Source organism: Ursus arctos, unplaced genomic scaffold, assembly GCF_023065955.2.
Source record: "Ursus arctos isolate Adak ecotype North America unplaced genomic scaffold, UrsArc2.0 scaffold_21, whole genome shotgun sequence".
Classification (NCBI taxonomy): Eukaryota; Metazoa; Chordata; class Mammalia; order Carnivora; family Ursidae; genus Ursus; species Ursus arctos.
Window position 1 is genome coordinate 47,673,498 of NW_026622886.1, and position 18,837 is coordinate 47,692,334.

The 18,837-nt window shown below is 34.7% G+C and overlaps 1 protein-coding gene across 13 annotated transcripts in view; it reads right to left on the reverse strand.

The window, feature by feature from the left end:
• Positions 1-18,837, reverse strand: part of SLC16A7 (solute carrier family 16 member 7) — a 724,207-nt gene that overhangs the window by 506,212 nt on the left and 199,158 nt on the right. For 3 of the 13 annotated variants that reach the window (XM_057316175.1, XM_048217850.2, XM_048217853.2), the window contains 2 exons: positions 15,240-15,395; positions 14,232-14,340 (listed from right to left, as the gene is read on the reverse strand). The exons of the other annotated variants lie outside the window; for them this stretch is intronic. The gene's annotated coding sequence lies outside the window, so the exon portion shown is untranslated. The remainder of the gene's footprint in view (positions 1-14,231; positions 14,341-15,239; positions 15,396-18,837) is intronic. 13 annotated transcript variants of the gene reach the window in all.

Sequence of the window (18,837 nt, forward strand, 5' to 3'; positions counted from 1 at the left end):
AAAAGTAAAGGGTTAGAAGAGGTGCTAGGCACGAAGATGTTTTAAGGGCCCACCACAGTTCAGGTATTATACTCTACCCTAGGGATTCAGAGATGAATTACTGAGATGAGAAACAAGAAAAAAAAAATTACTCATAAGAGCCATGTGAGGGGTTACTTTAGGGTGATGGAACAAATGGGGAAAAAATTATCCTATTCTTAGAAACAAGACAACCCTGCCAGAATCTTCAAATCTGATACTATAAGCTACAAAAGAGCAAGTTATTTATTTCTTATTCACTCAAGAGCTGGAAAAAATAGGTTATGCTCAATTAATTTTGGATGACTTAATGAAATGAGCAATTATGGAGTTTATGTTTAAATTAAGTTTAAAGGGTAAGTAAATTTAGTATAGGCAACTTCATTTTCATATTTTAAGTCACAAGTATTTTTTCCACAAAAATGAGGGTTTTTTAAAAAAATTTAAATCTCTGCTGAATGTCTATGCTTCAGTTGGCAGAATCTCTGCCATAGTGAATAAAATTCACTTCAATTTAAAAATTTTACTTTCAAAAACTAACTTATTAGAAGTTTCCAATTAAAGAAGTGATAAATTGAGTTGCATATTAAAAAAAAACCATAAATTTCACACTCCTTATATAACCCATTCATTTAATTTAACTTAATGATTCTATTGATTATCCATAATTAAACTTGGAGGCAAAATCGAGGTGAGTTCTTACATCTTAAATTACAGTTATTATTAAATCAGGCTTTGGGTTGAATTTTGGTATTTAAAAGTAAAAAATCAGCTACCTGATCCTTCATGCAATGTTTTCCAGTGTCCTCATTACTGTCTTCTGCACAAACCACTAGAGGGCAAGACAATCTAACATATTAGAGCAGATCTAATTTTATCCAACAGAGGGCAGTCATACATACACTAGGCAAACAAGTCGGTATATTATTACATACATTTCATCTATTCACATCTGCCATTACCTTTGGAGATTATAAGAAAGAGGAAAGAAAGAAAGAAAGAAAGAAAAAGAAAGAAAGAAAGAAAGAAAGAAAGAAAGAAAGAAAGAAAGAAAGAAAGAAAGAAAGAGGAAGAAAGGAAGAAAGGAAGAAAGAAAGAAGGAGAGAGAAAGAAAGAAAGAAAGAAAGAAAGAAAGAAAGAAAGAAAGAAAGAAAGAAAGAAAGGGAAAGGAAAGGAAGGAAGAAAGAGAGAAAGAACACAATCCTCTCGATAAATCATTGGCTGACTTCGCTGAAATTGTTAAGCAACTGAGCTTAATAAACGATTTGCTTTTTTTCTAAATTTAAATAGTTTAACTTTGGAATAAAAACCCCCCACAAGTTAGAAGATAAATCTTAACAAAGGGAAATGGGAAAACGTGAGAATCATTTCCAATCAAAGGGACCAAGTGTTAAAAACTTTATTTTTATGTGCAAACACAATATCGGGTTACATATAAAGGCTAAGTAGTGAATCAGCAGCATAAATAATTCTTCATTAAACAAAAACTAGAGAAGGTTGTAAGTGAAATGACAGACAAGATTAGTCATTTCTCATAAAACATCTTGAAGAAGAAGTCTGGGTTAATGGGAAAAGTCAAGAATCAGGAAACCTGAGTTTTCTCCCTGACTAGTATCCACTGACCGAGTGACAATTGGTAGGCTGGGCAATCTGCAGAGCCTTCAGTTGTCTCATAGGCAAAGTAATGGAATTTGTGACATAAATGATCCCTGAATTCGGTTGGTTATCAGAAATCTTGCTTTGCCAGTCTCCAGATCTGCTGAATTAGAACTGAATCTCCATAAATAAAGCTCAACAATGTTAATACATATGTATATATGATGTATATATGTGAACATACACACATATTTATCTACACACACATACGTCCAACTTCATATATATATACACATACGCATGTGTGTGTGTGCAATTCTAGGTAATTATAATGATCTGCCATTATTGTAAATACTGGGCAAAATGATGGCTAGGTTTCCTTTTTCACTTTAAAACTGCAAGACTTTATGATCATTTACACATCGCTAAGTTGGTATATTCAGATATAAGATATTTTTCTGGCCTAACACTAAAAAATAAAAGAAGAGGAAGAACGACAGAAATTGCATCACTTAAAACAAAAATTGAACTAAAAAAAATCAATTTGGAGACAAAGTTTCCAAGAGTCCCATGGATACTTTGGTATTTTTCACTTTTCCTCAGAACTTTCATCTTTTTTTTAAAGGAATATTTGTCAATACTACTTTTGATATTATGTGGCTGCAATTGATTATGTACATAATCATGTTGACTTTATTATTATGTTATTTTTGTTATATCTTGAATTTACAATGGCTAATTGCCACAGGAATGACATTAGTATGTATGCTCTGACTCTGCGGAAAGTGGTAGAATTTCTGTCTTATGAATTATAATGTCATCAGCACTACTGAAATTCTACTTTAGGATAAAGCAGGAGAAACCAGATTGAACCCAACAGCAATAACTGAAGAAAGAGAAATGGATTCTGGAAATGATCGGTAAATTACTTTCTGTGTAAAGCTTATCTTTTTAAAATCTCACTCCAAATAGGAGGATTCACAAGTTTAACTCTACCTTAGATATATCAAAGAGAACTTTCTTTTAAGTCACCTAACTACCTAATTACGTCTAGTGACAGAACATGTAAAATGACTTCACTTTTGATGAAGATATTATTTTCTTTTTTTTTTATACAACTTGATCACAAGGGCATGTCAATCTTTCTGTTATGTTAGTGCTTTAGTTCTCTGGAAAGCAGTATAGATTCTTGTGGGATTTTAACATAATTGGCAGAGGAGATAAGATGCCTCATCACAAATGAAGCACTAATAACCTTAGAATATTGAAGGACAATCAAATCAATGATGTTCTTTGATAATCTCCTGCTTTGGTCACTACATTATTTTGTAATCAGATTCTACATAATTTTCCCTCAAGAAGATATGAGAATTTATGATTTTCATCATTTCATGTGACATAGCACTTCCTGTTTCTATGGAAAAACAGAGCTGAATAATTCAGAGAGCATATGCTATATAAATGGTTTTCGTTCGCTTATCACACTTATCTAATTGTCATTCTCTATCTCTTCCCCCTTATAGTCTCTCTTTCTCTCTCTGATGTTGTTAAAAAGCTGCTCTGTATTTAATTTTGGGCTAGCACTTAAGATACATATTCCTATTTCCAGATAATGCTTTAAAAATTATTCTCATGTAATGGCTGCAAAAATATAATTCTGCAATTCCAGAAGAGCTAAACCAAAATCACCAGTAATTCAGTGTTCTCATGTTTCACTTTAAAATGATTTTTCAAATATTATTCATTATTAGAAATGAAAACAACTTCTAAGCAACTCTTTTTCCAGCTATTCAGGTGCACTTTGTATATATACACATTTTTGGTTTTGGGGAGAAAGGTACAGTGTTTTACTCCACACACTTTTCTGAAAGCATTCTTTAAGAGCCAACCAGCCCAAGAAAATGAAGCACTCAACCAGTTCAGAAGATGAGCAGAAAAAGTTTAACTACTGGGGTAAATAGCACTCCCACATTATACCTGATTTATGCCATTTCCTGAAGCAACTGGAAGTATAACTGAATTAGAACTAATCTCATAATAAGAAATTAAGAATGTGGACATTTTACACTATCAAGTAAGTTTGTAAAGCACGTTCATTTTATGCTAACTTGACTCCCCTGAATTACCTCGTTAGTATAGTAGTTGCTATTAATTTGACCATTAGGAGTATCAAACCTACAGAAAAGAACTTCGGTATTCAGAAGACCGTGTCATTGTCAACCATGTACTACATATCAGAACTACTCAGACAATTTATTTTCAACAGAAATATATACCCTCAATACAAAGTGTCTAATGAAATCAACCGCCATCCTGAGTCAATAATGGTGTTCTTTCTTCTAGGTTTAAGTTTTGCTCTTTGTACCTGATTCATGGAAGAGCTCACAAACCCTTACACTACCACATTCATCTGTAACAGGTGCACACAATTCTTGGTATTTTCTCTACTCTTCAATTTCTATTTAATCTATGTACTGTACTACAATTGATAAAAAAGCCAAATTTGGGGACAAAAGGTGACTCTTTAGTTTTTCAGATATAGTGAGGTGTCTGACCTTCATCACATGAATGAAGAGAAGCAACCTAGTAATTATTTGAAGAACCCCCACAGCTCATCTAGATTCCTCCTCCCCCTACGGACTTCTCTAATTGTCCTTGGATATTTCATATCAGTATAATGCTAAGAAAAGGCACATCAAATATAAAAATGTTAGACCATACATATTCAGAAACTAATCTTAAAACAGATATTCTGGAAGTTCATTCTAAGTGTCATAGTGGGTGTTTATATTGGCTTTTTGTTTGACTTAGCGGACAAGAACCAGAGCATTGGTTGCACTAAATGGCCGACTTCTCCATAGAAATCATTTTCATCACTAATTTCTAAGATTGTGTGATATACCACACCAGCCATAATGCTCCTCTGAGGATTCAGTCATCTGTGACTCTACCAAATGACTGCACTCTAATTTAGTACTCTATGGAACCCAACTCTGGGTCATGAATCAAAAAAAAAAGCATGCTAATTCTCAGGCTCCTAAAATTTATATTCTCTCTTTTCTTCTTTCTTCTACCTTTTCTCCTCTTTTTCCTAAATGCTTTGGAGAGAAAAATCCAGAAGCTCTTGTAGGATAGAGAAATACAACAAATTTGAATCTGTTGAAGAGATAGATTTCCTCAGTTCTTGGGCAAATCCAGAAGGTGTGCCAAAGTGTTAGGAACAAGACATTACTGTATTTTTAGGAGAGCACTTCTCTGATGGTGTGGGCAGAAGAGATGTGAGAGCATCCAACACTTTCTATATATACTTGCTTTGCTGTCTAGAAAGTCATCATTAATATGCAAATGCATTATGCATAAATATGAAGTTGTTATATCATTTTATGTTTTAAAAGGAAGCAACTATAAAGTGGTGAATTGTGAAAAAGCAAAGTGTAGGTGTCCCAAAACCACTTCTATTCTACTTTCCCTTCAGGTTTATACAGAATAATCTTATATTCTTAATTTCTAGAAAGGGTCTCCAGATAGTTTGCATTGTCCACTTCATTAATTCTGGAACTATCATAGGGTGGACTAAACTAGTGTCTTATGAGATACCAGAATATAGTGGTTAAGTTCCTGAGCTCTGGAATTGGATTGCCATGACTAAATCCAAGCTCTCCTATATGCTAACTATGCAACTTTGGGCAAGTTACTTAATTACTCCAAGATTCAGTTTGTTTATCTGTAAAATGAAAACAAAGTAGCTGCATCATAAGATAATTGTCAGCTAAACCAAGAACATATGCCATGACTACATTTAATAATTACTTATTGGAGGAATTAAGATGGCGGAGGAATAGGGATACCCTGCGCTTGTCTCATCCCTCCAAGACGGCTAGATAGTTATCAAATCATTCTGAACACCTAAAAAATCAATTGGAAGTCTGAGAGAACAAAAACTGCAAGTCTACAAGTAGAAAACTGACCACCTTTTGAAAGGTAGGAGGTGTGGAAGTTCACTTGGGGGACACTCAGATGTGGATGCAGTGGCAGGAAGGGAGCCTGCTTAAGGAGGCTACCACAAAGCATTAGAGGCAGCAGAGCACAAAATCTGAACTTTTGGAAATTCACTACCATGTGGGACATGTCTGGATTAAAGGGTCTCAGGTGGCAAAGAGGGTCAGAATCCCAGGAGTGATGGGGGGGAGGGGCGGCGCTGAGGATCCCCTGGGTTGCAGAAAGAATGGGTGACACCAAGGTGCTGCGCTGTTCCCAGGCATAGGAGCTGAGAAGCCGGGAGAGCAGCAGGTTTTGGTGCCACCTTTCTGCTATAAACTGTGAACTGTTGTGCAGTCGGGCATCCACTTTCCTGGGACAGGCCTGTAAGCTTGGAGAAACCCTCCCTGGGGGAAAACAGTTGCGGTCCACTCCTTGGGAGTTCCTGAAAATTGGGGTTTTGAAACTGAGTCACATGCATGAGATAAAAAGGCTCAGACTCAGGCAGGGTGAATGCAGGGTTCAGACGGAAACCGGGGATACAAATAGGGTGATTGATTGCCCTTCCGTGAGGTCTCACTGAAGAGTTGGCTCCAACTTTCAGCTCTGAGGCTACAGCAGGGTGAAGACATTTTAACCCCACTCAAAAGTGCTGAAAGCTTTCAGGGAGCAAAACAGTACCACCTAGTGGAGGCTGGAGCTGAGTACACCAAGCTCGACCCCCCCCCCCCCCCCCCCCCCCCGCCTCTTCCGCCCGCCCGCACCCTGGAGGTGCATTTCCACTGAAACAAGTCGGCCTGATAATCTGCCCAGCAGGCCCCACCCCCAGACAACCAGCACAAACAACTAGCTCACACCAAGTTTATTGATCATAGAGCGCTGCAAAGCTTCAGCTCTAGGGGAAATAGAATCTAGCTTCCTTTTTTACATTTATTCTTTGTGTTTTTAAATTATTATTTTTTCATTTATTTTCTTATATTTCCAATACTTTTTTACATTTTATTATTATTTTTTAAATTTTTATTTATATATATACTTTTTATATATATTTTTTATTTTTTTGTTTACCTTCATTTTATTTCACAACCTAGATTCTTTTAATGAGCAGACCAAAGCACACCCAGAATCTACTTTTTTGTTTGTTTTTTTGGTTTTGCTTTTTTGTTGTTGTTCTTTTTTCTCTTTCTTCTCTTCTTTTCTGGACAAAATGACAAGATGGAGGAATTCATTCCAAAAGAAAGAATGCAAGGTAGATAGCCCAGGATTTAATCAGTACAGACATAAGTAGGATATCTGAACTAGAACTTAAAACAATGATTGTAAGGATACTAGCTGGACTTGAAAAAAGCATAGAAGACATTAGAGAACCCCTTACCCCAGAGATAAAAAAACAAAAAACAAAAATCTAGTCAGGCCAAAATTTTAAATGATATACTCAAGATGCAAACACAGATGAAGGCCATAAAAATGAGGATGGATGAAGCAGAGGAGTGAATCAATGATACAGAAGATAAAATGATGAAAAGAGGGAAAGAAAGGTAATGGACCACGAAGGTAGACTTAGGGAACTCAGCAACTTATTAAAATGTAATAACCTTCATATCATAAGAGTCCCAGAAGATGAAGAGAGAGATAGAGGGGCAGAAAGTTTATTCAAACAAATTATAGCTGAAATTTTCCTAACCTGGGGAAGGACAAAGACATCAAAATCCAAGAAGCACAGAGAACTCCCATTAAATTCAAAAAAAGTCAGCCATTGTCAAGTCATATCATAGTCAAATTCACAAAATACACAGACAAGGAAAGAATCCTAAAAGCAGCAAGGAAAAAAACGGTCCTTAACCTACAAGGAAAGACACAGAAGAGGTTCACAGAGGATCTATCCACAGAGACCTAGCAGGCCAAAAAAGAGTGGAAGGAAATATTTAAAATGATGAATGGGAAAAATATGCAGCCAAGAATGCTTTATCTAGCAAGGCTGTCATTCAGAATAGAAGGAGAGATAAAGATTTTTCCAGACAAATAAAAACTAAAGGAGTTCATGACCACTAAACTAGCCCTGCAAGAAATTATAAGAGGACTCTCCAAGCAGAGAAAAAAGACCAAAAGCAACAAAGACTAGAAAGGACCAGAGAACATTACCAGAAACACCAACTTTACAGGTAACACAATGGCACTAAATTCATATCATTCAATAGTCACTCTGAATGTAAATGGACTAAATCAAAATACATATGGTATCAGAATGGATAAAACAAGATCCATCTATATGCTGCCTACAAGAGACTCATTTTAGACCTAAAGACACCTGCATATTGAAAGTGAGGGGATGGAGAACCATCTATCATCCTAATAGATGTCAAAAGAAAGCCAGAATAGCCATACTTATATCAGACAAACTAGATGTTAAAACAAAGTCTTTAACAAGAGATGAAGAAGGGCATTACATCATAATTAAAGAGTCTATCCATCAAGAATATCTAACAATTGTAAATATTTATGCCCCCAACCTGGGAGCACCCAAATATATAAATTGATTAATAATAAACATAAAGAAACTCATTGATAATAATGCAATAATAATAGGGGACTTTAACATCCCACTTATAGCAATGGACAGATTAAACAGAAAATCAACAAGGAAACAGTGGCTTTGAATGACACACTGGACTGGATGGACTTAACAGATATATTCAGAACATTTCATCCTAAAGCAGCAGAATACACGTTCTTCTTGAATGTGCATGGAACATTCTCCACAATAGATCACATACTGGGTCACAAATCAGCCCTCAACAAATACAAAAGGATGGAGATCATACCGTGCGTATTTTCAGGCCACAATGCTATGAAACTGGAAGTCAACCACAATAAAAAATTTGGAAAGACAACAAATACGTGAAGGTTAAAGAACATCCTTCTAAAGAATGAATGGGTTAACCAGGGAATTAAAGAATTAACAAAACGTATGGAAGCAAATGAAAATGAAAGCATGACAGCCCAAAACCTTTGGGATGCAGCAAAGGCAGTCACAAGAGGGAAATATATTGCAATACAGGCCTACCTCAAGAAGCAAGAAAGGTCTCAAATACACAACCTAACCTTATATCTAAAGGAACTGGAAAAGGAATAGCAAATAAAGCATAAAGCCAGCAGAAGAAGGAAAATAATAAAGATTAGAACAGAAATAAATGATATAGAAACAAACAAACAAACAAAAAACTATAACAGATTAATGAAACTAAAAGCTGGTTCTTTTAAAGAATTAATAAAATTAACAAACCACTAGCCAGACTTATCAAAAAGAAAAGAGAAAAGACCCAAGTAGATAAAATCATGAATGACAGAGGAGAGATCACAACCAACACCACAGAAATACAAACAATTATACAAGGGAATATTATGAAAAATTATATGCCAACAAACTGGGCAACCTGGAAGAAATGGACAAATTCCTAGAAACTTACAAATTACCAAACCTGAAATAGGTAGAAAGAGAAAATTTGAACACACCCATAACCTGCAAAGAAACTGAATCACTAATCAAAAATCTCCCAACAAATAAAAGCCCTAGCCCAGACGGCTTCCCTGGGGGATTCTACCAGACATATAAAGAAGAGGTAATACCTATTCTTCTCAAACTATTCCAAAAAATAGAAATAGAAGGAAAACTTCCAAACTCATTCTAAGAAGCCAGCATTACCTTAATTCCAAAACCAGACAAAGATCCCACTAAAAAGGAGAATTAAAGGCTAACATCCCTGACGAAGATGGATGCAAAATTTTTAAATAAAATACTAGCAAATTGAATTCAACAGTACATTACATTAGTAATTATTAATTATTTATTTATATTAGTTAATTATGAATTATTAAATTATTCATCACAATCGAGTGGGATTTATTCCTGGGCTGCAGGAATTTGCAATATTTGTAAATAAATCAATGTGATACACCATATTAATAAAAGAAAGGATAAGAACCATATAATCCTGTCAGTAGATGCAGAAAAAGCATTTGACAAAATACAGCATCCTTTCCTGATAAAACCCCTCAACAAAGAAGGGATAGATGGAACATACCTCAACATTATAAAGGACATATATGAAAGATACACAGCTAATATCCTCAATGGGGAAAAACTGAGTGTCTTTCCCCTATGGTCAGGAACAAGACATGGATGTCCACTCTCACCATTACTATTTAACATAGGAAGTCTTAGCTTCAGCAATCCACAACAAAATGAAATAAAAGGCATCCTAATTGGCAAGGAAGTAGTCAAATTTTCACTACTTGCAGATGACATGATACTCTGTAGAAAATCTGAAAGATTCCACCAAAAAAATGATAGAACTCATACATGAATTCAGCAAAGTCACAGGATATAAAATCAATGTGCAGAAATTTGTTGCATTTCTATACACCAATAATGAAGCAGCAGAAAAGAAAAGAAAATTGATCCCATTTGCAATTGCACCAAAAACAATAAGATACCTAGGAATAAATCTAACTAAAGAAGTAAAAGATCTGAAAACTACAGAACATTTATGAAAGAAATTGAAGAGGACACAAAGAAATGGAAAAGCATTCCATGCTCATGAATTGGAAGAACAAACATTGTTTAAATGTCTACACTACCCAAAGCAATCTATGCATTTAATGCAATCCCAATCAAAATACCACCAGCATTTTTCACAAAGCTAGAACTAACAATCCTAAAATTTGTATGACCTGAATAGCCAAAGCAATTCTGAGAAAGAAAAACAAAATTGGAGGCATCACGATTCCAGATTTCAAGCTATATTACAAAGCTAAATTCATCAAAACAGTATGATACTGGCACAAAAACAGACACATAGATCAATGGAACAGAATAGAGAACCCAGAAATGGACCCACAACTCTATGGTCAACTAATCCTTGACAAAGCAGGAAAGAATATCCAATGGAAAAAAGACAGTCTCTTCAACAAATGGTGTTGGGAAAAATGGACTACAACATGCAGACAAATTAAACTGGACCACTTTCTAACACCATAACAAAAATTAATTAAAAACAGATGAAAGTCCTAAATGTGAGACAGAAAACCATCAAAATCCTGGAGGAGAACACAGGCAGAAACCTCTTTGACCTTGGCCACAGCAACTTCTTACTAAATGCGTCGCCAGTGACAAGGGAAACAAAAGCAAAAATGAATTACCAGGACTTCATCAAGATAAAAAGTTTCTGCACAGAGAAAGAAACAATCAACAAAACTAAAAGGCAGCCTATGAAATGGGAGAAGATATTTGCAAATGACTTATTTGATAAAGGGTTAGTATCCAAAATCTACAAAGAACTTATCAACCTCAACACCCAAAACAAACAAACAAAAACAAACAAACAAAAATCCAGTTCAGAAATGGGCAGAAGATGTGAATAGACTTCTTTTCCAAAGATGACATCCAGATGGATAACAGACACATGAAAAGATATTCGGCATGACTCTACATCAGGCAAATACAAATCAAAACCACCATGAAGTACCACCTTACACCTATCAGAATGGCTAGAATTAACAGTATAAGAAACAAGGGGTATTGGCGAGGATGCAGAGAAAGAGGCACCCTCTTGCACTGTTCATGGCAACAGTGTAGCCACTCTGGAAAACAGTATGGAAGCTCCTCAAAAAGTTAAAAATAGAGCAGTTGTGCTAGTAGGTATTTATACAAAGGATACAAAAATACAGATAAAGGGGTATACGCACTCCAATGTTTACAGCAACATTGTCAGCAATAGCCAAACTATGGAGAGAGCTCAAATATCGTTAACTGATGAATGGATAAAGAAGATGTGTAATATACAATGGAATATTACTCAGCCATCAAAAAAATGATATCTTGCCATTTGCAATGACGTGGATGGAGCTAGAGTGTATTATGCTAAGAGAAATAAGTCAGTCAGAGAAAGACAAATACCATATGATCTCACTCATATGTAGACTTTAAGAAAGAAAACAGATGGGCATATGGGAAGGGGGAAAAGAAAAAAAAGGAGAGAGGGAAACAAACCATAAGAGGCTTTTAAAGATAGAGAACAAAATGAGGGTTGATGGAGGAAGTGGATGGGGGATGGGGTAAATGGGTGATGGATATTTAAGGAGGGCATTGTTATGATGAGTATTGGGTATTGTATGTAAGTATCACTGAATTCTACTCCAGAAACCAAAATTGCATTGTACATTAACTACGTAAAACTTAAATTAAAAATATTACTTGTTAAGCATTACTTGTATAATTTTTCTTTATACAAATACTCTAATACTTGCAATCAAAAGCAGAGGAAAATTCCTTAGCATCTGGGCAGATCAAAATCAAACTGGATAATCAGTTTTGAGCTGACTTTAAGTTATAAAATATTATGGCTATGAAGCCAAAATACCATCAAATAGAGGCAGCAGGTTGGTGAAAAAAACAGGAGAATTGGTCCCAAGGGAGTATTTTTAGCTCTAGTTTCTCCAATTACCAGCCATATGACCTTGAGTAAGTCACTTAATCTCTGACGCTCAAATTTCTCATATGTAAAAAGGAAGAATACACACATATCACACATTTGTCATGGGAGTTAAAAGAGATCACTTATGTAAAATTAAAAATATGAATGTTAAACAAATTTAAAAAATAAAAATATGAATGTTAAATTAAGATGAATTTCCCTCACTTTGGGAGACAATAAAAAACAGATACAAATAAATCTAACAAAAATGCCACCTGCTCATCCTAAACGTCCCTCCTCTGTGGAGATTTTTCTGCTTCTACAATTTTGTCTCCCTGAGATCAGTGTTGTTTACTGTTGTCTCTTTTGTTATCTTCAGGCATATCCTCCTCATCAGTCTCATAATCAATTGTCTATGAGTCTATGGCCTATAGAAATAAAACATGTCTTCCATATACCCACCACTTAGCACAGAGACAGTGAATGGTGCTCAGCAAATTATTTTTTTTAATAACTGACTGAATACTTAAATGAAAGAATATACTCTCTTGACATTATAAAGATAGGATATATCATTCCTTCCAGTGTGTGGCCAAGAAAAAATTTCCATACCCCTATTTAGCTTACAATGTTCCTTCTACATATGTATCTCCAGCTGCATGATTCTTGGTATCATCATAGTTAGAAATGACATGCTAACATTCCAGAGTCAAGTAGACATCTCTTCTGTTGGGCGGATAAAGGCTCCAGCCTGCTGGTGGGACTGAAGCTGCACGGCTGTATGGAAAGAAAACTTGGAATCCTGTATGTAGGAGGGCCAGAAAAGAGGCATGAGCTTCATGAATATGGCACTTGTACAACTGTGTCAGAACAAAGCTGGCTGCGAATCAAACCCTGTGCTTGTCTGCCTGTCCTCCTGGAAGAGTTTATTGTTACATCAGCTATAAAAGACAGGCAAGGTTTTTAAAAGACAAGCAGAGGAGAAGATAGAATGTCATTTAAAACACATTTCCAGACTTCTTCTCAAGTGAAAACCCAGTAACTTTGAGTGGACCCATGCCAACAATGTGTAAGCATTTCTTTACATGTCCAGATCACTCTCATCTCATCTTGGCTTCAGTCACATGTGAACCATAGAAGCCTGTACTGTCTCGGATACTGTAAGCAAAGAATCAGCCCTTACACTCAAGCAGAACGGATTTGAGTGGGGAGTGCTGGTTAACTCATAAACAATTTATGAGCTAAAGCATTTAGCAATTCTTGATTAAAGATTCAAATCCTTACAGCTCTTTGCCAGTGAAATGTAGTTTCACTGTTTTCAATAACCATGCTTTGGAAATCTTGGGAAAAAATCCTTCTTCACAGCTAGATAAGATTTTAATATTTAATCAGCTAACCTAAAAAAATGTTCATGAAGAAAAACCTTAGTATTGATAAGTGCATGAAATACTTTATATAAAGCTCTTCAAAATACTCCTCTGAACTAAAAAGAGAAAGGTTTTGTGGTGATAGTGGCTAGGAAATTCAAACCAATTTTGGAAAGAAAAAAAAGAATTAAACCAATCAGATTGAATGTCAGAAAATTAATTGTAATTTTTTTCATACATAGTTAATTATGGCTCTCCAAATTCTAAGTTTTACACATTTGACAACGCCGAATCAGTGTAAGCAATCAATTCCTCTTTAAGTTTGCTTTTATTACCCCTGAAGTCTTCTCAATCTATCTGACCCATCCTTTCACTTCCAATTTAATGCCATCAATGAAATTCCATTGTATGGAGTGCCAGAATCACAGAGTGATGGCTAAATCAAAGACTTACTAAAAAATTCGTTAAAAATCTGGAAGTAGGCCAAAATTAAACAAGCCAATATACTCAAACTGGAAGTTTATACTCAACTCAAGGAGTTCTTAAGATCAGGGACTGGTTCTTAACCATCTTTTAATTCTCAGCACCTAGGACAAATAGTAAAATCTAAAAGATTTTGGTCAAAAGCATGAAGGAGCTCATTAAAAATTTCACTAAAATAAAAATATTCTCAGCTCAATATATGCTTATAAAGTCAGAATCAATACTGGAAGAATATTAAATACATTATTCTGTTTTTAAAATCTTGACTTTAAATACCCCACCACAAGGTTGAAATGTGTCTTTGCAGTAAGCCTACCTTCAGTGAGCAGAAGAGGGATGAAATGATGGAAGGAATGAGAACAGCCACTTGGGGTAATGGGTGTACAGATGAAGCAAAAGTAGACATGAAGAGAGAGTCCCAAGCACTGCAAAGGAGGGAAAAAGTAAGTAGCAGAACTTAGTTTTATCACAAAATTAACCTTATTCATTTATGAAGAATTTCCCAAGGGATTTTCTTCAAATAACAATCAATGAAAAGATCTTTAAAGAAGAAAGAAGAAATGAATCACTTTAATTCAATTCAATAAAAGCTTTTCTTTATTTTCTGAGTAATAGATTCCCTTTCAGGCCCTCCAAGGCCAAGTCTCTGTAGTCAGCATAAAGTGAAGTTGAGCAATTATTTGTTGAATTTTAATTTAAACAGTTGTAGATCAGAATAATTTAGGTCAATTATGATCAAGGATTCATGTCAGCAGGATAGCCTCCAGTATCTGAGTTAATGATCCCCTCCCTCGATGTGGCAGTGAAAAGAACATTGGAGAAGAGGTCAGGAGACTTGGATGCTTTTTTCAAATTCACCACTTAACTATCAACTCTTAATCTCTCTGGGCAATACTGTTATCATCTGATCACTGTAATATTTGCACAATCGAATTATTTTGATGAGCAAGGAAACATTATATGTAAATAACTAATGTAAATATAAAGTGCTAAAATGTAAATGTAAATATAATGAATTCACTGTGAACTCCCTCCCCACACCGTCACATTACACTTTGTAAAGGGTTACATGAACTTTTCTTCAATAAGACATTATAAGAGGTAATGCACACTGTGTATTACATAAGACTGATGAATCACTGACCTCTACCTCTGAAACTAATAATACATTATATGTTAAGTAATTGAACTTAAATAATAAATAAATAAATAAATAAATAAATAAATAAATAAATAAATAAAAGTTCATAAGAGACAAAAAAAAATAAGAAGGCTGTAAAGCAAAGTAGTTTGGTATTAAAATACAATAGCAAATGTAGGGCACCTGGGTGACTCAGTTGGTTAAGCGTCTGCCTTCGGCTCAGGTCATGATCTTGGGGTCCTGGGATAGAGCCTGCATTGGGCTCCCTGCTCGGCAGGTGGTCTGCTTCTCCTTCTCCCTCTGCCTCCTCCACCCTGCTCATGCTCTGTCTCTGTCTCTCTTTAAATAAATAAATAAATAAAATCTTTAAAAAAAAAAAAGCTGATGTATGTATTAGAAAAAAGAAAAAAGCATGCTCCCATGTACATGAATTAATATAAAACAAAGCACTTTTTGGAAAAATTATTTCCTGGATAGTATGCAGATTCCAGGCCATACAAATAAATGTATGATTTAACATTTTATAATAGTGTATATTTTTTCATTTATTCATAAGAAGTACCCTTATTTTTTTCCAATAGGACAAAAATTAAGTTTGTTTGCATTTTACTAAAACGGAAATTTTATAAAATCAACCTTTTAGCTCAATATGTTCATGTTCATATACCATAACGGCAGTAAAGCTGAAAATGTCATTACACATTTCGTGTGCAACGAGCACTTAGAAATATGTAATGCTTGCTTTTGTTATCCTCAGGAATAAAAATAGTTCACACTCTAACCCATGCAAACATTGGCAGTAATATAAGGCCTTGCTTAGAAATTTTGGATGCATTTGAAACCTAATGTAAATAAAACTAGAATGGGTGAATCCACATGAACCAAACCAACCCCAAACCCTGTGAATTTTTCCCAAAAATTTACATCACTTTAAATGCCTGTAACTTAAATCTGCCTGTAACTTAAACAACAAAAACACTATCACAGGACACCTGGGTGGCTCAGTCAGTTAAGTGTCTGATTTTGGCTCAAGTCATGATCTCATCTCAGGGTCCTGGGATCAAGCTGGGCATGGGGCTCCCACTGGGCATGGAGCTCCTGCTGCGGGTGAGGCTCCCTGCTAGGCCTGGGCTCCCTGCTCTGCTAGGAGTCTGCTTATCCCTCTCCCTCTGCCCCTCCCCCAACTCATGCTCCCTCTCTCTCTCAAATAAGTAAATAAAATCTTTTTAAAAAGCCACACAAACACTATCACAGATGCCAAGAAATTAAAACAGAATATTTTACTAGTTCCTTTAGTGAAACAGCTATTTTATTGTTTTTCTTGTGGCCACTGCTTTTCATGTTTACTTTTAGTGAGATATCTATATAAAGTTTTTTTAGATTTAATCATTAAACATAGTAACAAAATGGGAATACAGGGAAAATAAACCTTACATTGTCCAGAGGTAGTGAAACTGTTTTTTATAACTGACATACAGGAATATTTTAGGACAGTAAAGATCATTTCATAGTTAAGATGAAAAATTATCTAAGATTAAGATGGAAGTTATGATTAAGATAAAAAATGATTTTCTTCTTTGCTTTTTAAATGTTATATCTTCTGGTTTTTTTTCTCCTCCTGTACTGGCATAACCAAGTCAAAACCTATGGCTTCTATTGATGCGTTAATAATACCTGTCTTCAGAGCTGGGCTTGGTTTAAAGAACACATTCTAAAGATGGACAATTTTTTTATTACCAATGCAATATAGACCCTTTGCTTATTAAAAAAACATAAATATGTATTTACAAAACATATTATTCTATCTCAGTCAACCTGGGATTACAGAATTCTACTTAAAAGAAAAAGAAAGGTAATCCTTTGGACAGAATGGGAATTTCTCTTTTACAATGAAATTGGAGAAAGACTCAGAGATCCTGTAGATAGGCGATTTAATTTCACTCATGAGGAATTTTTCTAGCTGTTAGCCCTGAGAACCCATGTCTCCTGGATCACAGGTTGAGTGCTCTTTAGATTCTTTTATGGTTGCTCTTAGGTGAACAGAAACGTAAACTGAATATAAAGAAAAACTATTCAAAAAATGTCTTAAGTATACTTAGGAAATGTATTTTAAAACAATTTTCAGTAGTTTTGTGAGAAAAAATGAAAAAAATTATATTTATATTCTTAAAAGAAAGACCTATAACTATTAAATATTTAATTTTATTTTCTGAATGAAAAATGTATGGTATCTCTGAGTATCTCTGGCATATCCACACTCATTTGTATACCTTTTTATAATGTAAAATAATCGGTTAAAAATTATTCTTTCTTGATTTAATGTTTTCTGAAATACTATTCCTGAGTTTCAAAAATAAAATATTGCAAGAAAAGTTTAGAAATGTTGAACTGTCATTCTAAGTGACATCTAGAACCATGGATCACTAACCACCAGGTGGCAGCAACTAGAGACAAAGAATAGTGGAGGTCAAAGCAGCAGCAAGGAAAGGGAAGGAAGAAATCCTTATGCCCTCAGTTTCTCAACTTCCTGTTCCTTCTTCACCCAAATCACAGCAGAAGGCAACTATAGCCATTCGAACAGGCAAAAATCTACGTGATTCACAGCATCCCCGGCATGGTAGTCTATCCAATGGATATGTCATAATACATTTAAATTATTTTCTATTGTTTGGCACTTATGTTTTACACAGGTCTTTAAGGATATCTCTGAGTATTTCTACAGGATTCAATAATGGAGGTAAACTGCCTAAGTTAGCAAGTATATAAAGGTTAAGAATTTTATGCCAAATTGCTTGTCAGGATGATTATACTACTAGTAGCTCATAAGCGACACCTTGTTTTATGCAAGTAACTCTTGCCAACACTGACTGTCAAAGTAAAACACATGCACATTTTCTAACATTAGAAAAAAAAAGCTTTCATTTTCCAGAAAAATAACCTTATTGTTTTCTCTCATTATAAAAATTGATACATGCTTCCATTAACAAAAAATTAAACAAAATACTACCAAAAAACCACGAAACCCCCAGATCTCTCTACCCAGAGATATTTATGATTAACATTTTGGAGAATCTCCTTTGAAACTTTATTTACCTATATATTACTAGGCGAACATGTACACAAAAATTCTGTAAATGTGATTATGCCATTACACTATTTTATAACACGATTTTTCACTCCACAATAGAGCATGGACATCTTTTCATGCCATTAAATATATATATACAGAATATTTTAATGGGTATAAAATAATCTGTTTTTTTGTATTCCCATACTTTATTTAACAAGTTATCTATTAAGGACAATCTAAATTTGGTTATTTCTGATCTTTCTCTATTATAAGCAATGTTGTGATAAATACTTTCGTGGTTATAATTTTCTCATTTTTTACATATTTGTGCCATGATCCCTTTAAGAAAATATATTTTAGTGGGCTCCCTGGGTCAAATGGCATGTACATTTTAAAGTTATTCTCCAAACCACAATTAATGTGTGCTTCCCTTAGGCCATCTGACTTGCAAAAATAGCTGATGACATTGGTAGTGATATGAACGAATTTGATTTTTTTGATGTTGTATATTTAAAAAGCTGCGTATATTCACAAAAATATTTTCCAAATGGCCAATTCATGATGTTATATAATCAAACATCAGAAATTTTCCATTTGAAGTGCAAGGTAGGACAATGAACTTAAAAGGAACAGTTTAAAACGTTCATTGGTGTGGTTTCATATTCCACATTGCAACTAACTTTTAAGAAGCTACCACTTGTCAACTGTTGG